The sequence below is a fragment of the Stegostoma tigrinum genome, chromosome 48 (assembly GCF_030684315.1).
Source record: "Stegostoma tigrinum isolate sSteTig4 chromosome 48, sSteTig4.hap1, whole genome shotgun sequence".
Lineage (NCBI taxonomy): Eukaryota > Metazoa > Chordata > Chondrichthyes > Orectolobiformes > Stegostomatidae > Stegostoma > Stegostoma tigrinum.
The window spans coordinates 4824396-4840119 of NC_081401.1; the positions used below are offsets into that span (position 1 = coordinate 4824396).

Sequence of the window (15724 nt, forward strand, 5' to 3'; positions counted from 1 at the left end):
AAACCCATTCCTGTTCACACCCAGTCCAGACAATTCTAAAGGACACAAATCCCTTACTGTTCACTTATGTTCTGTGCAATTCCAACAGAACCAAAATCCTCCCCATTCAGTCCAAATGTACATAATCTCGGTGGAACCTATTCCCTTCCAATTCACTCCCACACTGTACATCCCATAGGACCCAAACCCCTTTCTATTTACTTCTATTCTACACCATCCCAATAGATCCAACTCCTTCCCATTCACTACCACTCTCCACAATCCCAATGGACAAAAAACCCGTTCCATTTACAACCACACTGCACAATCCAAATGGACCCAAACCCCTTTCCATGCACTCTCACCTGACATGCCAATGGACCAAAAACCCTTCCCACATACTTTAACACTTTACAATCCCAGTTGACACAATCCTCTTCCTGTTCACTTCCACTGTACACAGTCCCAATGGTCCCGAAGCCTTTCCATTTTACACAATCCCACTGGACCGAAATTCCTTCTCACTGTCATTCTACACAATCCCAATGGACTGAAATCCCTTGCTGTTCACTCTTACTCGACACAATCTCAATGAATGCCAATCCCTTGCCATTCATGATCACTCTGAATAGTCCCAATTGACCCGACCGACTTCCCATTCACTGCCACCCGACACAATTCCAATGGACCGAAAACCCTTACCTGTCACACTGACTCTATACAATTCCAATTGACACAACCCACTTCCTGTTCACTCCCACTTACAAAATCCCAATGAATCCCAAACCCTTTCACATTCATTCCCACTGTACGCATTTCCAATGGATGCAAACCCCTTGCCCTTCACTCCCATCCTGCACAATCCTAATGGACAGGTTGTCCTGTTTCTCCTAAGAACAAGTTAGACTCTGACCAGAACCTTATCAATGAATTTTCCCAAGTGTCCCAAGATACTGAGGTGGTGAATTCACTGCGAACAAAAGTTGGTATCAATGCAAAGCAGTCCCAACTTTATTAGGGAACAAATTGCAATAGCCTCTATACGAAACATACTCTCTCTAATCATATTTGGCCCCTTAAGCATTCATTATTTCCTAAATCTCTCGTAAATTTATGCAGTGACTCTGTCTCTCTGGTTCTGCAAAGCTGCTTTCTTTCCTCCCCCTTCCCTCTCTGGGTGGTCAGCTGGTCTCTGCCTCTTACCATGTTGGTCTCCTCTGAAGGACTGCAGAAGATTTGAGACAATGGTCTGCAAGTGAGCCCTTTCTAGAACTTTCTGGCAGGTACTCGGCTTCTTTCTGTACATCTGGCCAATCAAGGAGAAACATTTAATATTTTGAACCATGAGCCAATCATTTGGATGCCTTGCTCCTGTCACTTTCTTTGTGTAGCTTGTTCAGTGGACAAGTTGTCAGGGATATGTCTTTCCAGGATAACTGCTGACCTTCTACATGATACTAATGTCATTAGTGCCTGGCTGCTCTTTATGCCCTGGGTCTGGTGCGTAGATTTTGTGATTTCAGAGACTTGCTTGGCCAATGTACCCAGCATCCCTTGCTGGTTGGCCAAGTCTGCAATCCGATCTGTGATGTCCTTCTAGGTGTTCGTGGTCAGGAGTTTAAAAGGTGCTGCCTAAAGAAACTTGGTTAATTTTTACAGTGTGGAAACAGGCCCTTCAGCCCAACAAGTCCACACCGCCTCTTGGAACATCCCACCCAGACCCATTCCCCTAAAACTCACACACACCCCTGAACACTACAGGCAATTTAGCATGGCTAATCCACCTAGCCTGCACATCTTTGGACTGCGGGAGGAAACCGGAGCATCCAGAGGAAACCCATGCAGACTCAGGGAGAATGTGCAAACCACACACACAGTTACCCAAGGCTGGAATCGAACCTACGTCCTTGGCGCTGGGACGCTACAGTGCTAATCACTGAGCCACCATGCCGCCCCATATAGAAGGTGCTGCCTGAGGCGTTTTGGTTAATTTTTACAGTGTATCCTGTAGATTGCGCACACTGCTACGACTGAGCATCAGTGGTAGAGGGAGTGGATGCTTATGGATGTTGTGCCAATCAAGTTCAAAATTGCCATTTGCTGCACATAGTGGGAAAGAATACTCAGGCAGATTCTGTGTGTAACTGTAGCAAATTATGTTCAGAAAGCTGCGGTAAACGTGAGAGATAGATACAGTTTTCATGTGAAGAAGTGTCAGGGAAAAGAACAAATAAATGTAACATGTGGTGATATGTCCGAGCAAAATGAACAGTCACAAGTAAATTGCAACACCTCACAAACCACCAACACACACTGAACACTGAAGTGGTTGCTGAAACTCTCCTCTCTCTCACGGACATATGTACACACTGACTGGAGGGAGAGTTCTGTGTACTAACTGGTGTCTCCCATTCTCCCATATCTGTCACTGACTGGGTATTTTCTATGCACTGATTGGTGTCTCCTAGACTCCTCTCTCTTTCTGTCCCTCCCTCCCTCCCCCTGTCTGTGTCAGTCTGTCTCTCTCCCTCTCCCTCTCTCTGTCCCTCTCTCTCTCTCTCTCTCTCTGTCTCTCTCTCTCTCTCTCTCTCTCTCTCTCTCTCTCTCTCTCTCTCTGTCTTTCTCTCTCAGAGAGACATCTGAACATTGACTGGTGCCTGTCATCCCCTCTCTCCCAGGGAGATATCTGTACACTGATTCATGTAAGTCATTCGCCTCTCTCTCCCTCTCAGGGTGATAGCTATGCACTGAATGGTAACTCTCAGTCCCCGCTCTCCCTCTAAGGGAGATGTCTCTACGCTGACTGAAGTAATTCAGTCCCATCTCTCTCAGGGTGTTACCTCATCACTGGCTGGCGACTGGTGTCTCTCAGTCCTCTCTGTCTGTCACTGTCTCTCTCTGTCACACACACAGGGACATGGCAGCACACTGATTGGAGTCTCTCAGTGCACTCTGTCTCTTGGAGATAACTGTAAATTGACAGGTGCCTCTCAATCATCTCCATCCCTCTCAGGGAGATATCCATGCACTAACTGGAGTCTTTCACTCCCCTGTCAATGCTGTCATGGAAATATCTGTACACTGACACGTATCACTCAGTCTCCTCCCTCTCTCTCAGGGAGATATCTGTACACTGACTGGCGTCTCTCAGCCTCCTTAATCTCTCTCTCTCAGGGAGATATCTGTACACTGACTGGTGTCTCTCAGTCCCCCCCCTCTCTCTCTCTCAGGGAGATATCTGTACACTGACTGGTGTCTCTCAGTGCCCGCCCCCGTCTCTCTCTCAGGGAGATATCTGTACACTGACCGGTGTCTCTCAGTCCCCCCTCTCTCTCTCAGGGAGATATCTGTACACTGACTGGTGTCTCTCAGTCCTGTCTCTCTCTCTCTCTCTCTCTCAGGGAGATATCTATACACTGACAGGTGTCTTTCAGTCACCCCTCTGTCTCTCTCTCAGGGAGATATCTGTACACTGACTGGTGTCTCTCAGTCCCCTCTCTCTCTCAGGGAGATATCTGTACACTGACTGGTGTCTCTCAGTCCCCACTCTCTCTCAGGGAGATATCTGTACACTGACTGGTGTCTCTCAGTCCCCTCCCTCTCTCTCAGGGAGATATCTGTACACTGACTGGTGTCTCTCAGTCCGCCCTCTCTCTCTCTCTCAGGGAGATATCTGGACACTGACTGGTGTCTCTCAGTCCCCCCCCTCTCTCTCTCAGGGAGATATCTCTACACTGACTGGTGTTTCTGACTCATCTCGCTATCTCCTTCTGAAGGAGAGTTCTTTGAAATAACTGGTGTCTCTCATTCGCCCGTATCTCTTCTGACCGGGTCTTTCTGCACCCTGACTGGTGTCTCTCAGACTCCTCTCTATCTCTCTCTGTCTCATGAAGGTGTCTATACACTAACTGGAGTTTCTGACTCCTCTCTCTGTCTCTCTCTCTGAGGGAGCATTCTGTGAACAAACTGGTGTTTCTCATTTGACGTATCTCTCACTGACCGGGTACTTTCTGCACACTGACTGGTGTCTCTCAGACTACTCTCTCTCTCTCTCTCTCTCTCTCTTTCTCAGGAACTTATCCGCACACTGACTGGTCTTCCTGACTCCTCTGTCTATCTCCTTCTGAGGGACAGTTCTGTGTACTAACTTGTGTCTCCCATTTGCCCAATTCTCTCACTAATTGTGTACTTTCTATGCACTGACTGGTGTCTCCCAGCCTCCCCTCTATCTCTATCTCTCTCTCTCAGGGAGAGTTCTAGGAACTAACTGGTGTCTCTCACTTTCCCCTATGTCTCACTGGCTGGGTACTTTCTGCACACTTGACTGGTGTCTGTCAGACTCCTCTCTCTCTCTCTCTCTCTCTCTCTCTCTCTCTCTCTCTCTCTCTCTCTCTCTCTCAGAAGTATATCTGTACATGACTAGTGTTTCTGACCTATCTCTCTGCCTCCTTCTGAGGGAGAGTTCTGTGTACTGACTGATGCCTCCCGTTCGCCCATATCTTTCACTGACTGTGTACTTTCTTTGCCCTGACTGCTGTCTTCCAGCCCATTTTCTCTTTCTGTCTCTCCCTCCCTCCCTCTCTCTGTCAGAGAGATATCTGGACATTGATCGTGTCATTCAGGCCACACTCTTTACCAGGGAGATAACTGCAGACTGACAGATATCCCTCAGTCCACTCTGTCCCTCTCAGGGATTTATCTGTGTGTTGACAGGTGTGTCTGGTTCACCCCCTCTCTCTCTCTCAGGGAGATATCTGTACACTGACTGGTGTCTCTCAGTCCCCCCTCTCTCTCTCTCAGGGAGATATCTGTACACTGACTGGTGTCTCTCAGTCCCCCCTCTCTCTCTCTCTCAGGGAGATATCTGTACACTGACTGGTGTCTCTCAGTCCCCCTCTCTCTCTCTCTCTCAGGGAGATATCTGTACACTGACTGGTGTCTCTCAGTCCCCCTCTCTCTCTCTCTCTCAGGGAGATATCTGTACACTGACTGGTGTCTCTCAGTCCCCCTCTCTCTCTCTCAGGGAGATATCTGTACACTGACTGGTGTCTCTCAGTCCCCCTCTCTCTCTCAGGGAGATATCTGTACACTGACTGGTGTCTCTCAGTCCCCCTCTCTCTCTCTCTCTCAGGGAGATATCTGTACACTGACTGGTGTCTCTCAGTCCCCCTCTCTCTCTCTCTCTCAGGGAGATATCTGTACCCTGACTGGTGTCTCTCAGTCCCCCTCTCTCTCTCTCTCTCAGGGAGATATCTGTACACTGACTGGTGTCTCTCAGTCCCCCTCTCTCTCTCTCTCTCAGGGAGATATCTGTACACTGACTGGTGTCTCTCAGTCCCCCTCTCTCTCTCTCTCTCTCAGGGAGATATCTGTACCCTGACTGGTGTCTCTCAGTCCCCCCCTCTCTCTCTCTCTCTCTCAGGGAGATATCTGTACCCTGACTGGTGTCTCTCAGTCCCCCCTCTGTCTCTCTCTCAGGGAGATATCTGTACACTGACTGGTGTCTCTCAGTCCCCCCCCCCCTCTCCCTCAGGGAGATATCTGTACACTGACTGGTGTCTCTCAGTCCCCCGTCTCTCTCTCTCTCAGGGAGATATCTGTACACTGACTGGTGTCTCTCAGTCCCCCTCTCTCTCTCTCTCTCAGGGAGATATCTGTACACTGACTGGTGTCTCTCAGTCCCCCTCTCTCTCTCTCTCTCAGGGAGATATCTGTACACTGACTGGTGTCTCTCAGTCCCCCCCCCCCCCCCTCTCTCCCTCAGGGAGATATCTGTACACTGACTGGTGTCTCTCAGTCCCCCCTCTCTCTCTCTCTCAGGGAGATATCTGTACACTGACTGGTGTCTCTCAGTCCCCCTCTCTCTCTCTCTCTCTCTCAGGGAGATATCTGTACACTGACTGGTGTCTCTCAGTCCCCCCTCTCTCTCTCAGGGAGATATCTGTACACTGACTGGTGTCTCTCAGTCCCCCAACTCTCTCTCTCAGGGAGATATCTGTACACTGACTGGTGTCTCTCAGTCCCCCCCCTCTCTCTCTCTCAGGGAGATATCTGTACCCTGACTGGTGTCTCTCAGTCTCCCCCCTCTCTCTCTCTCAGGGAGATATCTGTACCCTGACTGGTGTCTCTCAGTCCCCCCCCCCCCCTCTCTCTCTCTCTCAGGGAGATATCTGTACACTGACTGGTGTCTCTCAGTCCCCTCTCTCTCTCAGGGAGATATCTGTACACTGACTGGTGTCTCTCAGTCCCCTCTCTCTCTCAGGGAGATATCTGTACACTGACTGGTGTCTCTCAGTCCCCCAACTCTCTCTCTCAGGGAGATATCTGTACACTGACTGGTGTCTCTCAGTCCCCCAACTCTCTCTCTCAGGGAGATATCTGTACACTGACTGGTGTCTCTCAGTCCCCCCCCTCTCTCTCTCTCAGGGAGATATCTGTACCCTGACTGGTGTCTCTCAGTCTCCCCCCTCTCTCTCTCTCAGGGAGATATCTGTACCCTGACTGGTGTCTCTCAGTCCCCCCCCCCCCTCTCTCTCTCTCTCAGGGAGATATCTGTACACTGACTGGTGTCTCTCAGTCCCCTCTCTCTCTCAGGGAGATATCTGTACACTGACTGGTGTCTCTCAGTCCCCTCTCTCTCTCAGGGAGATATCTGTACACTGACTGGTGTCTCTCAGTCCCCCCCTCTCTCTCTCAGGGAGATAGCTGTACAACAACTGGGTTGTGTCATCTCCTCTCTCACAGGGAATTATCAGTACGCTGTCTGGTATTTCTCAGACTCTGCTCTATCTCTCTCTCTCTCAGGAAGGCATCTGTACACTGTGGGCCAAGCAGCATCTCCGGAGCACAAAAGCTGATGTTTCAGGCCTAGAACCTTCAGAGAGGGGGATGGGGAGAGGGTTCTGGAATAAATAGGGAGAGAGAGTGAGGCGGACTGAAGATGGCGAGAAAAGAAGATAGGTGGAGAGGAGAGTATAGGTGGGGAGGGGATAGGTCAGTCCAGGGAAGACGGGCAGGTCAAGGAAGTGGGATGAGGTTAGTAGGTAGGAAATGGAGGTGCGGCTTGAGGTGGGAGGAAGGGATAGGTAAGTGGAAGAACAGGTTAGGGAGGCGAGGACAAGCTGGGCTGGTTTTGGGATGCAGTGGGGGGAAGGGGAGATTTTGAAGCTTGTGAAGTTCACATTGATACCATTGGGCTGCAGTGTTCCCAAGCAGAATATGAGTTGCTGTTCCTGCAACCTTCGAGTGGCATCATTGTGGCAGTGCAGGAGGCCCATGAGGGACATGTCGTCTGAGGAATGGGAGGGGGAGTTAAAATGGTTCGCGACTGGGAGGTGCAGTTGTTTATTGCAAACCGAGCGGAGGCGTTCTGCAAAGCGGTCCCCAAGCCTCCGCTTGGTTTCCCCAATGTAGAGGAAGCCGCACCGGGTACAATGGATACAGTATACCACATTGGCAGATGTGCAGGTGAACCTCTGCTTAATGTGGAATGTCATCTTGGGGCCTGGGACAGGGGTGAGAGAGGAGGTGTGGGGGCAAGTGTAGCACTTCCTGCTGTTGCAGGGGAAGGTGCCAGGTGTTGGTGGGGTTGGAGGGGAGTGTGGAACGGGAAAGGGAGTCACGGAGAGAGTTGTCTCTCCGGAAGGCAGACAGGGGTGGGGATGGAAAAATGTCTTGGGTGGTGGGGTCAGATTATAGATCGTGGAAGTGTCGGAGGATGATGCGTTGTATCCGGAGGTTGGTGGAGTGGTGTGTAAGAACGAGGGGGATCCTCTTGGGGCGGTTGTGGCGGGGGCGGGGTGTGAGGGATGTGTTGCGGGAAATACGGGAGACGCGGTCAAGGGCGTTCTCGATCACTGTGGGGGGAAAGTTGCGGTCCTTGAAGAACGTGGACATCTGGGATATGCGCGGGTGGAATGCCTCATCCTGGGAGCAGATGTGGCGGAGGCGGAGGAATTGGGAATACGGGATGGAATTTTTGCAGGAGGGTGGGTGGGAGTCGGTGGGCTTGAAGTGGACATCAGTTTCTAGCTGGCTACCTGAGATGGAGACTGAGAGGTCCAGGAAAGTGAGGGATGTGCTGGAGATGGCCCAGGTGAACTTGAGGTTGGGGTGGAAGGTGTTGGTGAAGTGGATGAACTGTTCGAGCTCCTCTGGGGAGCAAGAGGCGGCACCGATTCAGTCATCAATGTAACAGAGGAAGAGGTGGGGTTTGGGGCCTGTGTAGGTACGGAAGAGGGACTGCTCCACGTGAGCTACAAAGAGGCAGGCATAGCTGGGGCCCATGCGGGCACCCTTGGCCACCCTTTTTGTCTGTAGGAAGTGGGAGAAATCGAAAGAGAAGTTGTTGAGGGTCAGGATGACCACCACACCTGGCACCTTCCCCTGCAACCGCAGGAAGTGCTACACTTGTCCCCACACCTCCTCCCTCACCCCTATCCCAGGCCCCAAGATGACTTTGCATTTTAAGCAGATGTTCACCTGCACATCTGCCATTGTGGTATACTGTATCCACTGCACCCGGTGTGGCTTCATCTACATTGGGGAAACCAAGCGGAGGCTTGGGGACCGCTTTGCAGAACACCTCCGCTCGGTTTGCAATAAACAACTGCACCTTCCAGTCGTGAACCATTTTAACTCCCCCTCCTATTCCTCAGACGACATCTCCATCATGGGCCTCCTGCACTGCCACAGTGATGCCACCCGAAGGTTGCAGGAACAGCAACTCATATTCCGCTTCGGAACCCTGCAGCCCAATGGTATCAATGTGGACTTCACCAGCTTCAAGATCTCCCCTTCCCCCACTGCATCCCAAAACCAGCCCAGCTCATCCCCTCCCCCACTGCATCCCAAAGCCAGCCCAGCCTGTCCCCCCCTCCCTAACCTGTTCTTCCTCTCACCTATCCCTTCCTCGCACCTCCATTTCCTACCACTAACTTCATCCCGTCTCCTTGACCTGCCCGTCTTCCCTGGACTGACCTATTCCCTCCCTACCTCCCCACCTATACTCTCTCCACCTATCTTCTTTTCTCTCCATCTTCAGTCCACCTCCCCCTCTCTCCCTATTTATTCCTGAACCCTCTCCCCAACCCCCTCTCTGATGAAGGGTCTAGGCCCGAACACTGACTGGTCTTTCTGACTCCTCTCTCTATCTCCTTCTGAGGGACAGTTCTGTGTACTAACTTGTGTCTCCCATGCGCCCATATCTCTCACTAACTGGGTACTTTCTATGCACTGACTGGTGTCTCCCAGCCTCCTCTCTCTCTCTCCCTCCCTTCCCCTCTCTATGTCTCTTTCTGTCTGTCTGTCCTTCTCTTTCAGAGAGTCATCTGGGCATTGACTCGTGCCTGTCAGGCAACTCTCTCTCCCAAGGAGATATCTGTACACTGACAGGTATCTTTCTGTCCAATCCCTCCCTCTCAGGGAATTATCTCTGCGTTGACTGGTGTTTCTGGTTCACCCCGTCTTTTTCCCTCTCAGCAAGACATATGTGTACTGACTGGTGTCTCTCAGTCCCCTCTCTCTCTCTCTCTCTCTCTCTCTCTCTCTCAGGGAATGTCTGTACACTGACTGGTGTCTCTCAGTCCCCTCTCTCTCTCTCAGGGAGATATCTGTACACTGACTGGTGTCTCTCAGTCCCCCCTCTCTCTCTCAGGGAATGTCTGCACACTGACTGGTGTCTCTCAGTCCCCTCTCTCTCTCAGAGAGATATATGTGCACTGAATGGTGTCTCTCAGTCCTCTTGCTCACTATCTTAGGGAGATATCTGTACACTGACTGGTGTCTCTCAGCCCCTGTCTCTCAGGGACTTACCTGTACACTGTCTGGTATCTCTCAGACTCCTCTCTATCTCTCTCTCAGAAAGCTGTCTGTATACTGACTGGTGTTTCTGACGCCTCACTCTGTCTCTTTCTCTCAGGAAGCTTCCTCTACACTGACTGGTGCTTCTGATGCCTTTCTCTGTCTCTCTCTCTCGGGCGGTTTGTGTGCTAACTGGTGCCTCTCATTCACCTGTATCACTCACGGGGCACTTTCGTTACATTGACTGGTGTCTCTCAGAGTCCTCTCTCTCTGTCTCTCCATTCTCATCTCTCTCTCTCTCTCTCTGTATCTGCACACTGACTGGTGTTTCTGACTCCTCTCTCTCTCCTTCTGAGGGAGAGTTCTGTGTACTAACTAGTGTCTCTCATTCGCCCGTATCTCTCACTGACTGGGTACTTTATGTGCGTCTCTCTCTCTCAGGAAACTATCTGTACACTGACAGGTGTTTCTCTCTCTCTCTCTCTCTCTCCCTCTCTCTCTCTCTCTCTCTCTCTCTCTCTCTCTCTCTCTCTCACTGGGGAAGATGTCTGTGCACTGACTTGTGTCTCTGACTAAACTCCCTCTTTGTCATGGAAATGTCTATCTGTCCAAAATGACCAACCACAAAAAGATTACAACACCTCACAAGCCATCAATATCTACTTCACACTGACGTGTTTGCTGAAGTTCCCTATCTCTCACAAAGTTATCTTTACACGATTTGTGCTTCCTTCTCTCTCTGTCCATCTCATGGTGATGTCTGCACATTGACTGGTGTGTCTCTCAGTCCCCCTGTCTCTCTGTCAGGGAGATATCTGTACACTGACTGGTGACTCTCAGCTCCCTCCTCTCTCTCTCAGGGAGATATCTGTACACTGACTGGTGTCTCTCAGTCTCCCCTCTCTCTGTCTCTCTCATGGAGATATCTGTCCACTGACTAGCGTCTCTCAGGCGCCTCAATGTCTCTCAGGAAGATATCTGTACACTGACTGGTCTGAGTAAATCCCATTTATTTCTGTCAGGGAGATATCTGTACACTGACTGGTGTCTCTGTATTCTCCTCTCCTTCTCTCAGGGAAATATCTTTCTCCGAATTGTTGTATTTCATTCCCCCCTCTCTATCTCAGGTACACGTACAGGTGTCGCTCAGTCCTCTCTCTCCCTGTCAGAGAAGTATCTTTGCGCTGACTGGCATCTCTTGTTCACCATACTGGAGAGACTGGTGTCTCTCAGGGAGATATCTGTACATTGGCTGGTGTCTTTCAGTATCCCCTCTCACTCTCAGGGAGATATCTGTACACTGACTGGTGTCTCAGTTCCCCCCTCTCTCTCTCTCAGAGAGGTGTCTGGACACTGACTGGTTTCTCTCTCTCCACTAGCCCTCTCAGGGAGTTACCATCAGCTGTCTGGTGTCTCTTCACCCCTCGCTCGCAGTCTCTGGGAGATAGCTGTATACTGACTGGTTTCTGTCAATCGCCTCTATCTCAGGAAGTCGTGTAAGTCAATTGCCTCTCCCTCTCAGGGAGATAACTATGCACTGAATGGTGACTCTCAGTCCCCTCGCTCTCTCTAAGTGAGATGTCTCTCTGCTGACTGAAGTAATTTAGTCCCATCTCTCTCAGGGTGATACCTCATCACTGGCTGGTGACTGGTGTCTCTCAGTCCTCTCTGTCTGTCTCTGTCACACACACAGGGACATGGCAGCACACTGATTGGAGTCTCTCAGCGCACTCTGTCTCTTGGAGATATCTGTAAATTGACAGGTGCCTCTCAATCATGTCCATCTCTCTCAGGGAGATATCCATGCTCCTGGTGCCTTTCACTCCCCTGTCACGCTGTCATGGAGATATCTGTCCACTGACACTTATCTCTCAGTCCCCTCACTGTCTCTCAGGGAGACATCTGTGCACTAACTGGTCTAAGACAATCCTATTTATTTCTTTCAGGGAGATATCTGTACAATGACTTGTGTCTCGCAGCCTCCTCTCTCTCTCCCTCTTTCTCCCTCTCTCTCTCAGGGAGATAACTGTACACTGACTGCTGTCTCTCTGTTCCCCACTCCGTCTCTCAGGGAAATATCTGTCTTCTAACTGTTGGATCTCACTCCCCTTTCTCTGTCTCAGGTTAAGATCTGTATGTGTATGGGTGTGTCTCAGTCCTTTTGCTGTCTCTCTCAGGGAAGAATCTCTACCCTGACTGTTGTCTCCCAGTCCCCACTGTGTCTCACAGGGAGATATTGGGCTGACTTGTGTCTCTCAGTCTCTCTCTCTATCTCAGGGATATATCTGTACACTGACTGGTATCTCTCTGTTCCCCTCTCCATCACTCGAGATTATGTGTACTCTTGTGTCTCTAAGTAGCTTCTCCCTCTCTTGATAAAATATCTGTACACCAACTGGTGTCTCTCAGTCCCCTCCCTCTCAGGGAGACATCTGTGCACTGACTGGTGTCTCTCAGTCCCCTCTCTCTCTCTCTCTCTCAGGGAGATATCTGTACACTGAATGGTGTCTCTCAGTACCCCCTCTCTGTCAGGGAGATAGCAACACCCTGACTGCTATCACTCTCTCTCTGTCTGTCTCTGTTAGGGAGATAACTGTACACTGACTGGTGCCTCTTTGATACCCTCTCCATCTCTCAGGGAATGTATTTCGTAGCTGTTGTCTCTCGGTACCCTGTCCCTCAATCAATAAAATGTCTGGATACTTACAATTGTCTCTCAGCACCCCCTCTCTCATGGTTATATCTGTTCACTGACAGGTGTCTCTGCGTCCTTTTTCTGTCTATCTCACATTCTGTGGGAAGTATCTGTACACTGACTGGTGTCTCTCAGTCCCATCTCTCTCTGTCAGGGAGATACCTATGCACTGACTGGTGTCTCTCAGTCCCATCTCTCTCCCGGAGGGAGATATCTGTACGCTGACCTGTGTCTGACTGATCCCTCGCTCTCTCACAGCGAGATATCAGTACACTGACTCGCATCTCCCAGTTCATCACTGCAACAGGACTGGAGTTCAGAAGCAGGGATCTCTTCCTGCAGGTATACAGGGACTTGGTGACATCACTCCTGGAGTATTGTGTGCAGTTTTGATCACCCTCCCCTTGAGAAGGGATATTCTTGCCACAGAGGGAGCGCAGTGAAAGTTCACAAGGCTGATTACAGGAATGGTAGGCTGGTCCCATGAGGAGAGGTTGGTTCTCCTGGGCCTGTATTCACGGGAGTTCAGATCGAAGAGAGGGAGGATCTGATTGAGATGTGCAAGATTCTAACAGGGCTGGACAGCTTAGATGCAGGGAGAATGTTTCCCTTGTTTTGGGTCGAGTCTCGATCTAGGGGGTGGACATAGTCTTCGGAAATGAGATAGGACTGCGATGAGGAGACATTTCTTCAGAGGGTGGGCAACCTGAGAATATTCCAGTCAGAGATCAATCGATAAGTTGTTCAAGCTATCAAGCATCAAGGGTTATGAGTGGAAGTGGGAACAAGAGATGGTGGGACCAGCCATGACCACATTGAATGGCAGAGAAGGCTCAGTGGCCTATTCCCAGTTCCCGTCCAGTTCCTGTCCTTCTGCGTTGACCTGGGCCCCACTGTCAACATATCAGGCCTCATGGCCTGTAGCTTCCATTCTCCCCCAGCTCAGGTAAGACAAGGCCGAGAAGAGGAAAATTCACTGTTTTTTGGACCAGTCTCTTTCTCAAAATGCTCTCCCCCTCCTCCCTGTGTCCAATTAAATCTTGAATTGCTGCTGTCTGAGAAACTAACATCTCAAAAATCAGAAATAGATGTGTGATTTTCAGCTGCAAGATCTCATCTCTCTCTCTCAGTCTCACCCTCAGTCAAGAGCGGCCACTAGCTTGTTCCTGTTTCAGATGCTGTCTCAGTCATAGCAAAAGTATTCATCCCCTCACCTCCTTTCTGCATCATTCCCTCTGAGGTTACAGCGATAGAGAGGAATATAGGGGCTTGAGGAGGTGACAGAGATATGGAGAAAGTATGGGGGCTGGAGGGAATTACAGAGATAGAGAAGAGTTGTGGGGGCTGGAGGGAATTACAGAGATAGAGAGGGAGTGGATGGATTGGAGGAGGTTACAGAGATAGGGAAGGGGCGTCAAGGCAGGATGAGGTCTACAGACATAGGGAGGGTGTGTAGGGGCTGGTGGAGGTGAGAGAGATAGGGAGGGCATGTAGGGGCTGGTGGAGATGACAGAGATAGGGGGCGTGTGTTAGGGCTGGAGGGTGTTACAGAGATGGGAATGGGGTGTCGGGGTTGGAGAAGCTGATAGACATAGGGACCGGGTATATGGGTTTAGGGGAGATGACAGAGATAGGGAGGGATGTAGGGGCTGAAGGAGGTGACAGAGATAGGGAGGGATGTAGGGGCTGGAGGAGGTGACAGAGATAGGGAGGTTGTGTAGGGGCTGGAGGAGGTGACAGAGATCGTGAGGGGGTGAAGATGCTGTTGAAGGGAAAGACATGTAGAAACAGGGGCAGTTGGAGGCCATTCAGCCCCTTGATGCTCTCCTGGCCTGGAATCCGATCCCAGCTGTACTTGGAGAATTTTCTCCCCATCTTTCCACCAGCACCCATCTCTTGCCCAACAATCCTTACATCCTGCTCACTGAGACTGTGTGAGTGACCTCTCTCTGTTCAACTACAGAAGCCAATGCAAGAGCCAAATTATGATTCCACACACTGTGAGCCCTTGATACCTCCAGCAAGGGCCTTGTATACCTCTTCAGGAGTCTCTGTGTTCCATTTCGAATTCTAATATTTGTTCCCAAACCTTCGTGAACCTCTTCCTTCAGTTTCCTTTGGATCTTCCGGCCGTGCAATGGTCAAACCTTCTGCTTAAAGTGTTTGTTGGTGAACATCCTTAAATGGGAACACTGAAGATACTCAGGTTGTAGGGGGCATTGGGTGGTTTGCCATTGGTGGTGTAAATCTGACATATTTGAACTCTGCAGGTATACCGTACCAGAGATGATGCACTCTGAAGGTCCATATTCTGTAAAGTGATAAATCGGCGATAATGGACTGTCGGTAGCATGACACAACCCTTCCCATAAACTAAAAAGATACATGCAGAATTTCACAATTACTGAAGGCCATTCAGCCCATTTCTTTCACTACCCCTCCCTATTCTGTCCAGCCTTGTTCCATGGTTTTGAAAAACTCCATCAGATTTCTCTCTCAGCCTCCTTCTCTCCAGGGAGAGCAGTCCCCACTACTTTGTCACTGAAGTTTCTCATTCCTGTGATCATTCTTCTAAATCTCTCTGCAGTCTCTCACTCCGATGTATTCACATGTTTCCGTTAAATGTGGCACCCACAACTTTTAACAATACGTCAGCTAAATGTCTCATTCAAGTCCAGCATCACCTCCTTGGTTCTTATCGCGCTAACACCAAAACCAACAAGAGAATCTGCTTGATTGGGAGCTCTCTCATCGTGTCCTGTTGCCATTAATCATGAGTAAGCATATACCACCTTCACCCCCAGCCCAAACCTTCCCAGATATCTCTGCTCCAGAGCACCATTCAGGGCTTCACCCTGCACTTCATACTGTCTCTGCACAATTCTCTGTTTTTGTCAAAGGATACCACTTCTCCCTTGAACTGCATTTGCCTCCTCTCTGCCCATTGAGCCAATGTGTTAATCTCCTTTTGAAACTCTCAACCTGTGGTTCTCAGTTTATGGCCAATTATGTTTATACAATCTTCGAGATGGTACAGCACAGAAACAGGTCTTCAGTCAAACCCGTCCACACCACTGGACGTCCCAATCTGATCTCGAACCATCTACCAGCATTTGGCCCATGTCCCTCTCAACCCTTCCTATTCATGTCCCCATCCAGTTGCCTTTTAAATGCTGTAATTGTGCCACCCTCCACCACGTCCTCTGACAACTCATTCCATTCACGCACCGCCCCCTGCATGAAAAGGTT

General features: G+C 50.2%; 1 protein-coding gene and 1 long non-coding RNA gene across 3 annotated transcripts in view; one reads left to right on the forward strand and one right to left on the reverse strand.

Annotated features, from left to right (window-relative positions):
* Positions 1-15724, forward strand: part of LOC125450140 (uncharacterized) — a 54780-nt gene that overhangs the window by 34028 nt on the left and 5028 nt on the right. The window lies entirely within an intron of this gene.
* The window catches only part of LOC132207474 (perforin-1-like), a 43227-nt gene that overhangs the window by 23871 nt on the left and 3632 nt on the right, over positions 1-15724 (reverse strand). The gene's annotated exons all lie outside the window — the stretch shown is intronic.